Source organism: Rhinolophus hipposideros, assembly GCF_964194185.1.
Source record: "Rhinolophus hipposideros genome assembly, chromosome: X".
Classification (NCBI taxonomy): Eukaryota; Metazoa; Chordata; class Mammalia; order Chiroptera; family Rhinolophidae; genus Rhinolophus; species Rhinolophus hipposideros.
Genome location: NC_138046.1, coordinates 14,939,294 through 14,955,010, shown reverse-complemented (window position 1 = coordinate 14,955,010; position 15,717 = coordinate 14,939,294).

The window sequence follows — 15,717 nt, the reverse complement described above, 5'->3', positions numbered from 1 at the left end:
TGATCACTCACATTGTGCTTCCTGTCATTTTGGAGATTGTTTGGAACCAAGAGTAGATTATCACCCTGAAACCATATAGTCATGGAGGGCTTCCAAAAGAACAACGGTGTTATGGGTTGAACTGTGTCCCTCCCAAATGGTATGTTGAAATCCTAACTCCTGGTACCCATGAGTGTGGCCTTGTTTGTAAATAGACCTTTTGCAGATATAATCAAGTTAAGATAGACTGTGTTTCCCCGAAAATAAGACCTAGCTGGATAATCAACTCTAATGTGCCTTTTGGAGCAAACATTAATATGAGACCCAGTCTTATATAAGTAATAATATGCTAATATAAGTATAATATAGTAAAATAAGACTGGGTCTCATATTAATGTTTGCACCAAAAGATGCATTCGAGCTGATTGCCTGGCTAGGTCTTATTTTCAGGGAAACACGGTAGTCACTAGGGTGGGTCCTAATCCAGTATGACTGGTATTCTTATAAGGAAAAGTCACAGACACTGAGACCCACATACAGAGAATGCCGTGTGATGATGTAGGCAGAAATTGGAGTTATGTTGCTACAAGCCAAGGAACACCTGGGGCTACCAGAAACTGGAAGAAGGATCCTCTCCTAGTGACTTCAAAGGGAGCATGGCCCCGACAACACCTCACCTTGACTTTGGATTTCTAGCCTCCCAAACTGTGACAGAGTAAATCTCTGTTGAAAGCCACCAAGTTTGCAATACTTGTTACAGCTGTCTTGGGGAACTAACACACAAGCAAAGTCTTTTTATACCTTAATGGAGTTCAATTTTAAAACTCTGGTTAATGTTTTAAACTTCTGGTTAATGAGTTCAATTTTAAAACTCACATGAAGTGACTCTCCCCGACCATTCACAAAACTGCTTCTACGGAAAGATGTCTGTTGAGGCTTCACTTTTTTAGGGCTACCGATGGGATACCAGTATTTTTTGCCTGAATTTACTAACTTACTGATCAATGGGAACAAGGATAATGACTACAGGATGAGGAATCTGACAGTTATACACTGTAATGCAGGGTCTCAGCTCCTGTTCCCCTCTCAAGAAAGCAGATATGGTGAGGTCAAAAAGGAACACCAACAGAGCCATGGATATAATCTCGCTGGCGGCTGGGTTGGAGACACAGAAAGCAGGAGCCACACGATCCGCAATCTGCCGTCTGCTTCTCTGCCAACCAACCCACCAACCAACCCCCTAGTGTAGTCACGACAGTTACATTAGTGGCTAATGGCTAATGGGTAACAGCTGATGGCCACGCAGCCACAGCAGATGGCCTTCTGATTACAGCTAATGGCCATCTAATAACTGAGCCAGCACCTTTCTACGTGAGGCCGAGAGCCTGGAAACTGCTCTCTGGGACTCTGTCCCCACTCACCCCAATATTTGAAGAATGCATAAGCCATGGAGTGGAGTTTCCTGGCATTTTCATCTGCCAGGAATATTGTTCAATCCTGGCTGGCTTGTTCTAACCCATTTATTGTCTAGTGAGAGCACCAAAGAGCTGGGATGAAGCTATCCCTTTCACAGTTTGTAACTTCTAATTACATTTCCTATCCCATTGATTAGAATCTTGTATACAACATGGTGGCCAAAAATTAAATAGGATTCAAAAATGGTTACTTTGTTTCCTTATAAAACATCTGGAACACAGTGTCTTTTTGTTTCCTAGAGTTAATTAGAACTGCTGTGATGTTTTATGGGCCACAGTTTCTAACTGCACTATTCACCTTTCTTAACAATTGCTTAAACACAGATTCCCACTGTTTAATTTACTATCTTTCTTTTCTTTCTTGACCAGAACCCAAACTTTTCTTGACCTCATTTCTTTCTTTTTACTCCTTTTCTGTGCATGTCTATGTTCTAAAGTTATTTTTGTATTTTTCCTTCCACATATCAAGACAGAATACACCAAATGACTTAACCTCTGATAGTGACCCTCTCCACCTCCTCTACCCTACAGGTGGGTCTGTATTCACCACACTAATCACTTCTATTGTGTTGGTTTTCTTCTTCTGAGAGAATTGACCATACTCATAGTAATTTCTAAATAAGGTCCAGGGAATTTTATAAATCAGAGAAAACTGGGCATTTACACTACGAACATCCAGTTACAGGACAACACAATTGTCAGGCTATTTTCACATTATTATAAAAGCAATGAACACAGTTGTTCCAGTCATTTAGGTGTACCTGACAGTCTTACGCAATCTTTAAAGACAGTATTTTTTCATGTGAAATTTTTTGTCACTACTGAAACAAAGAAAAAATATTAATAAAAGCAAATCATAGAACTTGACATGAGATTATATAATTTATAATTTTCATATAAGTAAGAAAGAAATGTTGGATTTATTTACAAAATTGTTTTGTATTTGGCAGGCAGTACTCTATTTTGTACAGCTTACTGGTAGTCTCCCTTAATTTGAGGTAATTTTTTAAAATCAAATAAATGTTACCCCAATATAGCCAAAGTACTATTGTGCTTTAAGTTATTTTTTAAAGTGGAAATCAAGAATTCATTAACAGATTAGCACATTTCCCTGAGGTGTCATTTAAATTGCACGTTACCTTTCATTATATGTACTTGTGTCTTTGTCCAGGCTGCTGTAACAAAATACCATAACTGGATAGCTTATAAAGAACAAACACTCTTTCCCACAGTTCTTGAGGTTGGAACTCCAAAACCATGTGTTCTAGTGAAGGCCCTCTCCTGGGATGCAGCCTGCCTGTATTCTCACTGCATCCTGTAGTGGTGGAAAGTGCTAGGTATCTCTCCAGGGCCACTGTTATAAGAACGCTAATCCCATCCATGAGGGCTTTACCTTCATAACCTTAATACTTCCCTAAGGCCCCACTTCTCAATCCCATCTTCTTTGGGGTTTAGGATTTCAACATATGAATTGTGGGTGGATACAAACACTCAGACCATAGCAACATGATACCTCTCTACTGGATTTGTCTCGAAAGACCGTGCCCTTTTAAACCTGCAGGTCTTTGCTCAGGTTGGGCTTTCATTGTGGAACACCTTCTCCCAGCTGTAGAAATAATATTACTCCCTAAAGATTTCTGCATGTTTGTATTGTCGCCTTCAGCACAAAAGAAAACACGCACAAACACATATACACACCAGTATTCACAGAGATCTTATCACTATACTAGACATGTTTCTGATAAATAATTACAAGGATTCCCACAAAAAACTCTGTGAGTTATTATTTCCACACTTTACGTAAGAAACTGAGTCTCAGATATTTAAGTACCTTACCCAAAGTTGCACAGCGAATTCATGTAGGAATCAGCAGCCATCATGCCCAATTCTGATTCCAAAGCTTGTGTTTTTTCCGTTCTTCACAAAGTTATCTCTAAAATACCATACTTATACTCTGAAAAAAAGATCTCTGTGGTCAGCCTGAGGTCACCTTGCTGCTTTCCTTTGTCCCTTCTGACATGCCAGTTGAGACCTCTTTTGCATGTATGTGTTGAATATGAGTAATAATAACTTGTGAAATGCTTACAGATTAGGAAAACTTTCACAGATTTCATTGCCTCTCAGAATTTTTTTTCTAACTGAAATACCTATAAAGCAGAGCAGTGAAAGCACTTCCCTCCAGGGCTCCCAGGAGTGTCGCCTGAAGCAGCCCACTACAAGAACAGAATGTGACTGAAGCTTTATATTTTGCCCTGAAAATTCATGTGGAGTTTTCTTTCAATTTCTTAATATATTCATGTTTGTTTTATTATAAAAATTATTCCCTCCAATTTTCAAGTACATTTGACTCGGCAAGAAGACATGTGCCCCGTTTGTTATCCTTTGGCATGTTGCTTTATGCCCGTGGGGTATACATACAGAGGGTGACAAAAAAATGTGTACACATTTTGGGGTGGCCGGGTGGCTTAGGTCCTTGGAGCACTTGTGCTCCTAACCCTGAGGTCGCAGCTTCGATTCGCACGTGGGCCAGTGAGCTGCGCCCTCTACAGCTAGATTTGTGAACGACGGCTGGACATGGAGCTGGGCTGCTTTAAGGCCAGGGACTGACTGGCTCAGCCAGGTAGAGCACAAGGCTCATAGTACCAACATGGGCCAGTGAGCTGCGTTCTCCACAACTAGACTGAGAACAACAGCTTGACTCAGAGTGGGGGGTGTGGGGGGGTGAGTGTATACACATTTTAAGAAAGGGAAAACTATTGAAATTGTAATACTCAGTATATACTGATAACAAAAGATGAACACAAGTCACTTTTGACTTCTGCAATGACAAGAGATGCTCAAAGTGGCTACCATCAGCATCCAGAAACTTCTGATTACGGCGAGCTGCTGCTTGAGCAACGTTGACCAAAGTGTTCACTTGCATACATTTTTTTGGCACCCCCAGTATTTCTGTCTGCAGAGCACGAGATGTTACCCCATTTAATTGTCACAGTGACCCTGTGAAGTGTTAGACTTTACCATTAATAAAGAGGATACCAAGGCTCTGAAAGGTTAAGTAGTGTGTGTCAAGGTCATACAGTGGAGATATGCCTGAATCAGGCCTACATGACTAAAAATGTAGTGTTTCTCCTAGAGCATATATATATATATCTGATATTTAAAACTGTAAACTCCTGGAGTACAGGGTACTATTTTATTTTCTATACCTAATATAGTACTTCATACAATGCTGTATATATTATATATATATATATATATATACACACACACACACACATAAACACACACTCCGGGGGGTGCCAAAAAATGTATACAAGTGGACACTTTGGTCAACGTTGCTCAAGCAGTAGTTTGCTGTAATCAGAAGTGACTGGACACTGATGGTAACCACTTTGAGCACCTCTTGTCATTGCAGAAGTCCCACGTGACTTGTATTCATCTTTTGTTATCGGTATATATTGAGTATTACAATTCTAGTACAGTTTTTCTTTCTTAAAATGTGTATACATTTTTGCCACTGTGTGTGTGTGTGTGTGTGTGTGTGTGTACATACACATAGTAAGTGAATAAATGTGTATTAGTAATTTAAGAGGTTGACTGTTTTCTTTTGTTTTTATTCCTGCACACTGTAAATTATGGAAATATTTGATTTGAAAAGACTTTTTAAGCTCCATGAATATTGATTAAAATGCAAAATAAAGCCATGAAAAAGAGTACATGTTTTGACAATGTCAGATTAAGGACCTATGAGTATTAGAATTCAATACCCCACCACAGCCACCTCCCCCACCCCGCCACAGGCTCTAAGAGAAATACATGTACTCCGTTCAACAGCAAAGGAAAAGTAAATTACCATTGTAATGTGTGAGCCTGACTTTTATCCAAACCCCAACACAGGGAACATGGTTTAGGTCCAAACTCAGATCCTAGGATCTTACCAAACTCTAGCACAGCCAAGAGTTTAGAGAACAAGATAGCCAGGGCGGCCTAAGAGAAAGCCTTGAATCCACTATACCGCTTTAAACATAACAAAGGATAATTTAAAAGAGTGTAAGTGAAACATGTGCATCACATTTTTAGGCAAAGGGCTCACTTTTTATTATTAATTTCAGGTGTACAGAACAACATAGTGATTAGACATTTTTATAACTCACAAAGTGATCACCCCAATAAGTCTATTACCCATCTGACACTATACGTAGTTATGAGAATATTACTGACTATATTCCCTATGCTGTAGTATATATCTCTGTGACTATTTTTTTAATTATCAGTTTCAGGTGTACAAAACAACATAGTTATTAGATATTTACACACTTCACAAAGTGATAATCCCCCCAAGTCTACTATACATCTGACACCGTATATAGCTGTTATAATACCATTGACTGTATTCCCTATGCTGTACTTGCATGGCCTTTTAACTCGATACCCTGCGAACTGGTTGAGCCCAATTCTCTGCCCCTGAATCTACGTTAAGACTCGTATTCATTGAGGAAGGAATTTGGGAATGACAGATGGGTAAGGAACTTTCTCAATCACCTTCCCCCAACTCTCATTGGGGAAACTGAAGTTAAAAATAAACGTTTGTTCTATATTAGGCAGGTAGCCAAGCACAAAATCGCATTTCTCAAAATGTTTTCTTTGGAATGAAGGGTTCCATTATCAATTAACTTTGAGAAACTCCGGACTACGTATATGGTTTCTTTACTGAGAGTCCTGTTCAGGGGCCTTGAAATACTATCGCATCAGAAATCTAAAAAAAGGGTCACAATATGCAATATTTTCAAAACTTGTTTGGCCAACAAACATTTTCCCCATTGAAACACCCATTGTACTGGATGCATTGTAGGGGGGGCCAATATAAGATCATTGGAAAGATCATGGGAATAGGCATTGAAGAAACCTCATTCACTTAATGTTACAGCACTTACTAGCTGTATAAATATGATCTAATTATGTCATACATCAGAGTTTGTGTTTTCTCATATGTGATGAAACGATGATTATCCCAACCATACAAATTCATAAGGGTCATATGAGTTGACAGATGTAAATTGTGCTTGGTTTATAGAAATGGCTCAGCAAGTGGTATTTTACCCCCTCTCTGTTATTTTCATAAGCACTTGCTTTACTAAGTGTTTAAAAATACCAAGTCATTGATGTGTAAGAAGATAATGGAGAGAGCTAACTCTTGGCAGGATAGAATAATCAGTTGTGTGCAATGCTGTAGTGTTGCACGCCACCCTTTCTCAATTATTACCACTGGTGTGGGAGAGCTTTCAAAGGTTGAAACGCAGAAAAGTAGCACGTAACTTAGTGAAACGCTTGGCTTTTATTTTTACTCTGCCAATGCTTATGGGTATATTAGCAAGAGTCTCCTTGGATTTATGCAAAAGAAGTTTTGATCTGCTGTATTGTATCCTGGCGCCAGAAACCAACAATTTACTGTTTGCAAGAAAATGTTACTTCAAAGCAAATCAGAGCTTGACCAATTTAGGGTTTGTATTAAGTAGGTAGTTTAGGTTAAGTGCTAGAAGCAAAGAAATCATATCCGATTTAGCTACTAGGTTTAGGTTTGTAAGCAGTCACTTTCTCTCGCCACTTTTCCTGTCCCCAAGACTTGGCAGTACTTTCCTTCATCAAACAATCAAAGGCCAACATTGTGGTAAAGAATCCTGAAGTCTTTTGTTCTTCCATGCTGAATGACTAAAAAGATCTAGAGATTCTAAAGCTGAAGCTTAGGCCTGACCATATTTAGGGGACACTTCCAGGTTGCAATGCCTGGGGATTAGGAGAATGAGCTAAATTGATGGAACTCAAAGGGTGGTCCTCGGACCAGTAGTAGCCTCAGCAATACTCCGGGAGCTATTAGAAATGTACATTTTGGGGAATTACTCCAGCCCCACTACATCAGAACATCTGGAGTTGGGGATGAGAGGCAGAAATCTGTGTTTTAATAGGCCTTCTGATTCTGATGGGTGCTAAAGTTAGAGAGCCACTGATTTAAATATTACAGGTGTGCCCACACGTGCACAAGACACTTTCAAAGAACAAAATTCTTGCAGTGACATCAGCAAGATGGTAGAATAGGAGGTCGCTCACTCACATCCCCCCATAGAAACAATAATTTGGCAGCCATCCACAGACAAACATGTCTTTGTGGGAGCTTTAGGAACAAGGTAAGAGGTTACAAAACACCAGTGGGGTGCAAAGCTGAGCAGGGCTGTTTTGAGAACACAGGCCCACATCCAGGTAGCAGGCTCACCAGCCATGGTCCCAGCTACAGTCCCAGGAACAGCTCAATTTCCCTTTGGGCTTGGCTGTAGCAACATTTGGCATTCGTCCTGCTATCAACACCATCTGCCAGGGAACCTGGAAGGAGTCACACCAGACTATGCCTCAGGTAACAGGCCTGCCAAATTTGCTTTGACTGTAGATATTGAAGCAGCCCTGTCTTTCAGTTCCAGCCCCTCCCAGCCATGCTTCGAGGGCAAACCTGTCAGCCCAGAGATGCACCAGGAGAAACATCCATCTGTGCCCCAAGACTCAGGCCTGTTGATATAAGTCTAACTGCAGATCATGAAGTGTCCCTGTAACTCAGCTCCAGCTCCTCCCAGCTGTGGTTCAGTAAAAGGCTTGTCCACACAGGGACTTGACAAGAGACATACCCATCCACGTCCGTGGAGGCAGGCCCACGAACCTCAGTCCAGCTGAGGATTCTGAAATGGCCCTCTAACTTGGTTCCAGTCCCTCTCAACAGCCGTCAAGGAGTAGTCTTGTCCTCCCAGGAATCAATCCAGTGACTCAGCAGTAGCCACGCCCCGCTCCCCGCCCAGGAACCTGCTAGGAGTCAAACCTATGCACACACCTGGTAAGAGGCCTGCCATCTACAGACCTAGCTGCAGACCCTGAAGTGGACCTTTGTCCGAGTGTAAAGTCTGTAAAGACTGAAAGAGGTACTTACCCATCAAATGCTCAGATTACAATGCAAAGCTACAAAGATCATGGAGAAGCAAACAAATGACACCATCAAAGGAAACTAATACAGCCCCATCCACCAACACCGCTCCCCCAGCCCCAAAGTGGATTTGTGAATTACCTGACAAAGAACTCAAAATAATCACCTCAAATAAGTTCAGTGATATGCAAGAGAACGCAGATATTATTTAGCCATAGGAAAGAAGGAAATCCTGCCATTTGTGACATGGATGGACAGGGTGAATATTATGCTAAGTGATACAAGCCAGACAAATAAAGACAAACAATGCGTGATCTCATTTATCTGTAAAATCTACAACAGTCAAACTCACAGAAGCAGAGTAGCATGGTGATCGCCAGGGGCTAGGTGGTGGGTGAAATGGGGAGATGTTTGTAAAAGGATACAAACTTTCAGTTATGACATTAGTAAGTCCTAGGGATCCAACGTATAGCATAGTGACTAAAATTAATAATACTATGTTATATCATTGGAATTTTCTAAAATGGTCATTTTAAGTGTGCTTGCCACAGGGTAAAAAAGGTAACTATGTGAAGTGATGGATGTGTTAATTAACTTAATTGTCATGAGCATTTCACGTATAGGTGAATTTTCATGTATAGGTATATCAAATCATCACGTTGTATACCTTAAACATATACAATTTTTATTTGTCAATTAAACCTCAATAAAGCTGGGGAGAAAAAAGAATAAGGTTCTTGCTCAAGGAGCTCTCCATTCATAGCAGAGAAAACAGACACATGTGTAACCAATTACAGTATACAGCAGAATTAAACAAATTCTAAAATGTCATTGGATACACAGTCTCAATCCTGACCAGGAGGGTTAAGGAATGTTCCTAAAAGGAAGTGGCATTAGAGCTAAAAGTTGGTTACAAGTTTGACAGTAAATAAGACATAAAAGAAAATGTAACTTAAGGACCCTCTAAACAACTGGATATTATGAACTTGAGTGTAGGCTGGCATAGTGGTTTAGATTTGTCCAATATGATTTTCTGCCATAACGGAAAAGTTCTATATCTGTACTATCCAATATGGCGGCCACTGTCCTAATGTACGAGGTCTGACAATTATGTCCGTGAACTTGTTGCAATGCTGTTGCTAACCTCTTTTTTGATATCAAAGGGATTTATTCATTATGAATTTGTACCAACTGGACAAACAGTTAACCAACTTTACTATTTGGAAGTGCTGTAAAGGCTGCATGAAAAAGTTAGACGACCTGAACTTTTTGCCAACAATTCATGGTTCTTGAAACCACTCCCTCCAATTGCAGGGATGGCAGGCCTGACAGGGAACAGAGCACATGGCACAGTATTCCCCCTGAGGAGAGAATCTACCTGTGTAAAACATACCTGTGTTGTTGTGGAGACAGGCACCAAAGTGGGTCTCTGACCCCACCTCTAGTCAGTTGCCCCAAACCCCACAAATCCTTTCACATTCAATGTACAGTTCGATGTGCCAGTCAAATGACAGGGTCTGGCCCAATTTAATTATCTCCTTTGCTTAGCCTCTGGTATTATAGGCACTGTCAAACACAAAACGGATGTTGTGAAAAGGAATACCCATTAAAGGACAGTCTTGCTCATTGAGGCAAAACCTAGGAAATAACTGGGTGTTCTGACCTGAGGGTCCACTGACACAATGGTGTTTAAATCATACTGTCATCCTGAACGTCCCAGTCCAGGCTGGCTACAAAATGCATTGTTTCCAAGACAGCATTGTGTTCAGTGTGTTCTGGAACCTGAGAAAATTCAAGGGTGTTTGATCCACATAAATAGTTTCCTCTATGAGTTGAAAGTAAAAGCAAGCAGTCCAGGAATGTCCTTTACAAATGCAGCTGTATGATTAGGAATTTAGAAAAGTCTTGGGGTTGTTTTTATGTACAATGGAGGGGACAGTGGGTTAAGGAGGTGTAGAGGGTAACTCATTAATATGATAATTCCTAAGACTGCAATTCAATATGGTAGCAGCTAAAAACATATAGCTGTTTAAATTTAAATAAAATAAAAATGTTCTTCTGTCTTACTAGTCCCATTTCAAGTTCTCAATAGCTATAAGTTTGGACAATTAAGTTCGTGAACACATCCTAGAAAAAGTACTACATACCTCATAGCTGAATATCACTATGGTCACCTTGGAAGTACTCCCCTTGGGAAGCTATGCACCGAAGCCAGCACCTAGTCCACCCTTCAAAGCAATTTGGGAACTCTTTTTCTGGAATGTCATCAGAGCTGTCATTGAATTACACTTGATGTCCTGAATGTCATCAAAATGTCTTCCTTTCAATATTTCCTTTATCTTCAGGTAAAGAAAGAAGTCATTGGGGGCCAGATCAGGTGAGTAGGGAGGGTGTCCCAATACAGTGATTTGTTTCCTGGCTAAAAACTCCCTCACAGACAGTGCCGTGTGAGCTGGTGCATGGTCGTGATGTGAGAGCCATGAATTGTTGGTGAAAAGTTCAGGTTGTCTTAACTTTTCACGCAGCCTTGTCAGCACTTCCAAACAGTGAACTTGGTGAACTGTTTGTCCAGTAGGTACAAATTCATAATGAATAATCCCTCTGATATCAAAAAAGGTTAGCAACAGCGTTGGAACATGTTCATGAACTTAATTGTCAGACCTCTGTGTGTGTGTGTGTGTGTGTGTGTGTGTATTCTGTTGTTTATTGATCCTTGAGAGCAGAATCTCATTGGACTTAATACCTAAATCTCCACAAAGAGAACCTGTGTGGTGATGCCCTAACATAATCTGTCTCCTGAGTAGAAATTTCTTTGCAACAAGTGTCTGCATCTATGTATCTCATCGACCCTTCATAATCTTTTAGAACTGCATAGACCGGGATAAACCATTCTCCCTCGTCCCCTGTCCTCTAATCAGGGAACACATTTTTGTGCAGGGAACTTAGACAAAGTATCACCAATACATAGAGCCAAGAAAGCTAATTGTCAGGAGAGGGAACATTCTAGGGAATTGGCCTTAATTTGCTGGTAATAGCACTTAAGCCAGATTCCTTTACAAATTACTAAATTCTAATACACTCTGCATTAACCTTCCATTTGTTAGAAATGTACGTACAACGCATTCTTGGAATTCTTTAGCAGTTAGTCAAGCAATACTTAGGAAACACCTACTAAGCAATAGGTACCCTGTTAGGTGTTATGGCATTTCATAAATCTGGTCAATGAATGTGATTTTAGTACAAAGGGGGTAAAAAAAAAAGTGTCAGATTAAGATATTTTACCTTTGATTCAGGAGAGTGTTTCTGGCTAGAGAGAGACTGAATTGGGACCAATTCCTCTGCTTTGAGGGCTAGTTGGGAAGAGATGGAACTGAGAAGTTATATGTGTGGAAAACCAGCAAGCATTTCAGAAACACTGGTTCATGTAACTTTCCCAGCAGCCTTATGAAGCAAATACCATTATGGCCTTCATTTTACAGAGGAAACTAAGGCTTAGAAAAATTGTCACTTGTCCAGGATCACAGAACTATGGAAGGGACGGAGTAGATTCCAATATTTGTGCTCTCAACCACTATGCTCCACTGTCTACTTTAATCTCTTCTTTTCAAACAAAGGTCTCTCTGCCTTTGAAAATTTAGTGTTGTGCTTAGAATCAGTAGAAGTACTTTTGACCTGACAAGGACTGGGGATGATTTTTCCAGATCTGACGAATAACAAAACATGTTCTTCATAGCAAAGAGAGGCTCTATTAAGAAGGATTTGAACACAAGTCCAGAGGTGAGTGTTTGGGAAAGAACTGAGCACTCTTTACATAATAAAAATATTAATAATAATAATAACTGTTATTATTTATTGTTTACTCAGTATGTTCTAGAACCTTTATATATATTTTCTTTTGAAATCTTCACAATTAACCTGTGCAATAGGTATTATACGTGTTCCCATTTTACAGGTGAAGACAGAGGCACAGAATTACCTGCTACGCACTGAGAACTAAGAAATTCCACATTGATTGTGATTAACCATTTAGGTTTTTATCTTCTGCCTGAGAATAGGAGATTCTTGGGTAAAGATCATTCCTTATTCCTGTTAGTGTCCTAAATCTCAGAATGTCTACTGTCCATGTTTAATTTTATTACTGAATTCATATTTTAAAAACTTGGATTTGGTAATGTGTCTTAACCATGTCCTAATAGATTCAATACCTGCCTTTTGGAGGATCTGGAAGGTTTTTTTTGTTTTTATTTTTTTTTGTTTTTATTTTTTTTTAACTTGTTTTACTTTTTATTGTAACTTTCTGTGTTTCAAAATAGTTAAAGGCTCACAAGAAGTTTCAAAAATAGTGGCGAGATTTCCGATGTGCCCTTCACCCAACTTCCCCCACCGGTATCTTACATAAACATAATGCATTATCAAAACTAGGAAATTGATGTCAGCACAATATTATTAACTCAGATACTTAAATTATTCCAATCTCACTAATGTTTACCTGCACTTTGCAAGTGTTTGTGTTTGTGTGTGTGTAGTTCTACAAAATATTATCACATGTAGATTCAAGTAACCATCATCAAAACCAAGATGCAGAATTGTCCCATTACCACAAAGAAGCTGCTTCGTGTTATTCCCTTGTGATGGTTAATTTTATGTGTTAAATTGATAGGGTCATAGGTTACTCAGATGTCTGGTTAGGCATTATTTCTGATAATGTCTGATTTCTGGGTGTGGGCAGTTCTCAGGCCTTCAGACTCGAATTGGAATTACTGTACACCATCCGCTTTCTTGGCTAGGAGATGAAAGACTGGCTTAGCCTCCATACTCGCAGGTCAATTCCTCACAATAAATATCATATTATTTGTGTATGTACCGTGTTTCCCCCAAAATAAGACCTAGCCAGACTATCAATTCTAATGCATCTTTTAGAGCAAAAATTAATATAAGACCTGGTATTATATTACATTACATTACATTATATTTTATTATATTAAAGGCCCGGTCTTATAGTAAAAAAAGACCACATCTTCTATTATTTTTTGCTCCAAAAGATACATTAGAGCTGATGGTCCGGCTAAGTCTTATTTTCGGGAAAATATGGTAAGAATATATACATACACACATACACACACACACACACACACACACACACACACATCTAGATATAAATCTAGAGCTCTCCTATTGGTTCTGTTTACCTGGAGAACCCTAATTCATCCCTTAACGGCTTTTTTTCCCACTCAGCACAATGCCCCTGAGATCCATTCAAGGTGTTTCCTGTACCAATAATTTCCCTTTTTTCACTGCTGATTAGAATTTTAATGGGTATGTGTGTCATTGTTTTTTTCATTCACCAGTTTGGACATTTGGATTGTTTACAATGTTTGTTATAACATTTGAAGGGGAGGAAAAATAATTTTCCTCTACCCTTCTAGACTCTTGGCTGAGGCATCTCTGTAATATAAGAATAATAGGAGGAAAACAGAAGTTTAATAACAGTTAACTACTGAAACGGCCCAAGCCACCCCCTTAAATACCATCTCCAGCTAAAGACAAAAGATGACATTTGGGTGGGGGAGCCAGTTATGAGAGGTTTTCAGACAAACATAAGTAAACAAGGGAGTGGTTGTTATGTAGATTTAAGTCCTTACCTTCAGCGTTTTCTAGAGATTTAGTTACACTCTTCTTCCAGGTACTGAGAGGGAGACACCCTTACAAATGGAGATTTCCCTTATAAATGTAAATGTCTCTTACAAAAGGGTAACTTCTACTAGGTTTTCAGAGCTCCTCTCAGGTCTGCTGAGTTTTAAAAATAATCAGACTAAAATAATCCTATGCCAAAGAGGCATTTTTAAGTTGACAAATTCTGTACCCCTTCACTGTTCAAGCTGCTAAGAACAGTAATATACGGATTTTGTGCAGATAAAGTTTGTATTTCTCCATGATGAATGCCCAGCAATACAATTATTGGGTCATATTTTAGTTGCAGGTTTAGTTTAGTGGCTTTTTTGTGTGGGGGGGCTTTTTTTCAAGTGTGTTTTTCGAGGACCCATCAGATCCAATCAAGTAGTTGTTTCAATCTAGTTGTGGAGGGCGCAGCTCACAGAGGCCCTTGTGGGGACCGAATCGGCAACCTTGTTAAGAGCACCACATTCTAATCAACTGAGGTAACTGGCTGCCCCAGTTTAATTTTAGTTTTTAAAGAAACCGTCATATTCTTTTTCAGATCGGTTGTGCCATTTTTATGTTCCCACCAACAATGTATGAAAGACCCAGTTTCTCTGCATCCTTGCCAACATTTCGTACCATCACTATTTTTTATTTTAGCTGTTTTAATAAGTGTGTAGTGATACCACGTTGGGTTCTAATTTACATTCCCCTAATAGCTAGTGATATTGAATATCTTTTCATGTGATTATTTTTCCTCTATATATTACCTTCAGTGAAACAGCCCTTCATTTCTTTGCCCATTTTCTAATGGGCACAGTCCATTTTGCTGAGTTTAGAAGTTTTAAAAATATATATTATAGACAAAACTTGTTTGTCAGGTATGCAGTTTGTAAATATTTCCTCCCAGTTTGTAGCTTTTCATCCTCTTAACAGGGTATTTTGTGGAGCAAAAAAAAAAAAAAAAATTGTGAAGTCTACATATTGTTGTTTTATTTCAAATATTGATGGACCATGCTTTTGCTGTCATATCTATAAACTGTTCTCTCAGTCATATAGGTCATGAAGACTTTCTCCTATTTGGTCTTCTAAAAGTTTTAGCTTTAAGTTTTACTTTTAGATCTATAATCCATTTTGAGTTAATTTTTGTATAAATTTGGGTTTCAGGTAGAGGTTAATTTATTTCCATATAAAGTCCTCAATCCAGGAGTTCGAATATGCTTAATACACACATCGGTTTTGAATAAAGAAAAAAAAGCAGAAAAAAGCTGTAGGAGAATAAGGTAGGTAAGCAGGACCAAAAGGAAAAGGTTCGTTTTATTTCATAGCTATTACAACATTGACTATATTCCCTATGCTGTACTTTACATACTCTTCAGTATTTTTATAACTGGCAAGTTTGTACTTCTTAATCCCTTCACCTTTTCACCCATCCCCCAACTCCCCTCCCATCTAGCTTCCATCAGTTTGTTCTCTATAATTTTTGAAACTTCTTACGAGTTTGATTCTGTTTCATTTTGTTTTTTCTTTCCACCAACCTTGTCAATCAATTTTTAACTTTTTCAAGCAGCTGGCAGCGCGACCTTAGCACAGCAACGACAGGTTGAGAGAGAAAACAAAAGAAAATTGTCTCTGGCTGTTTGA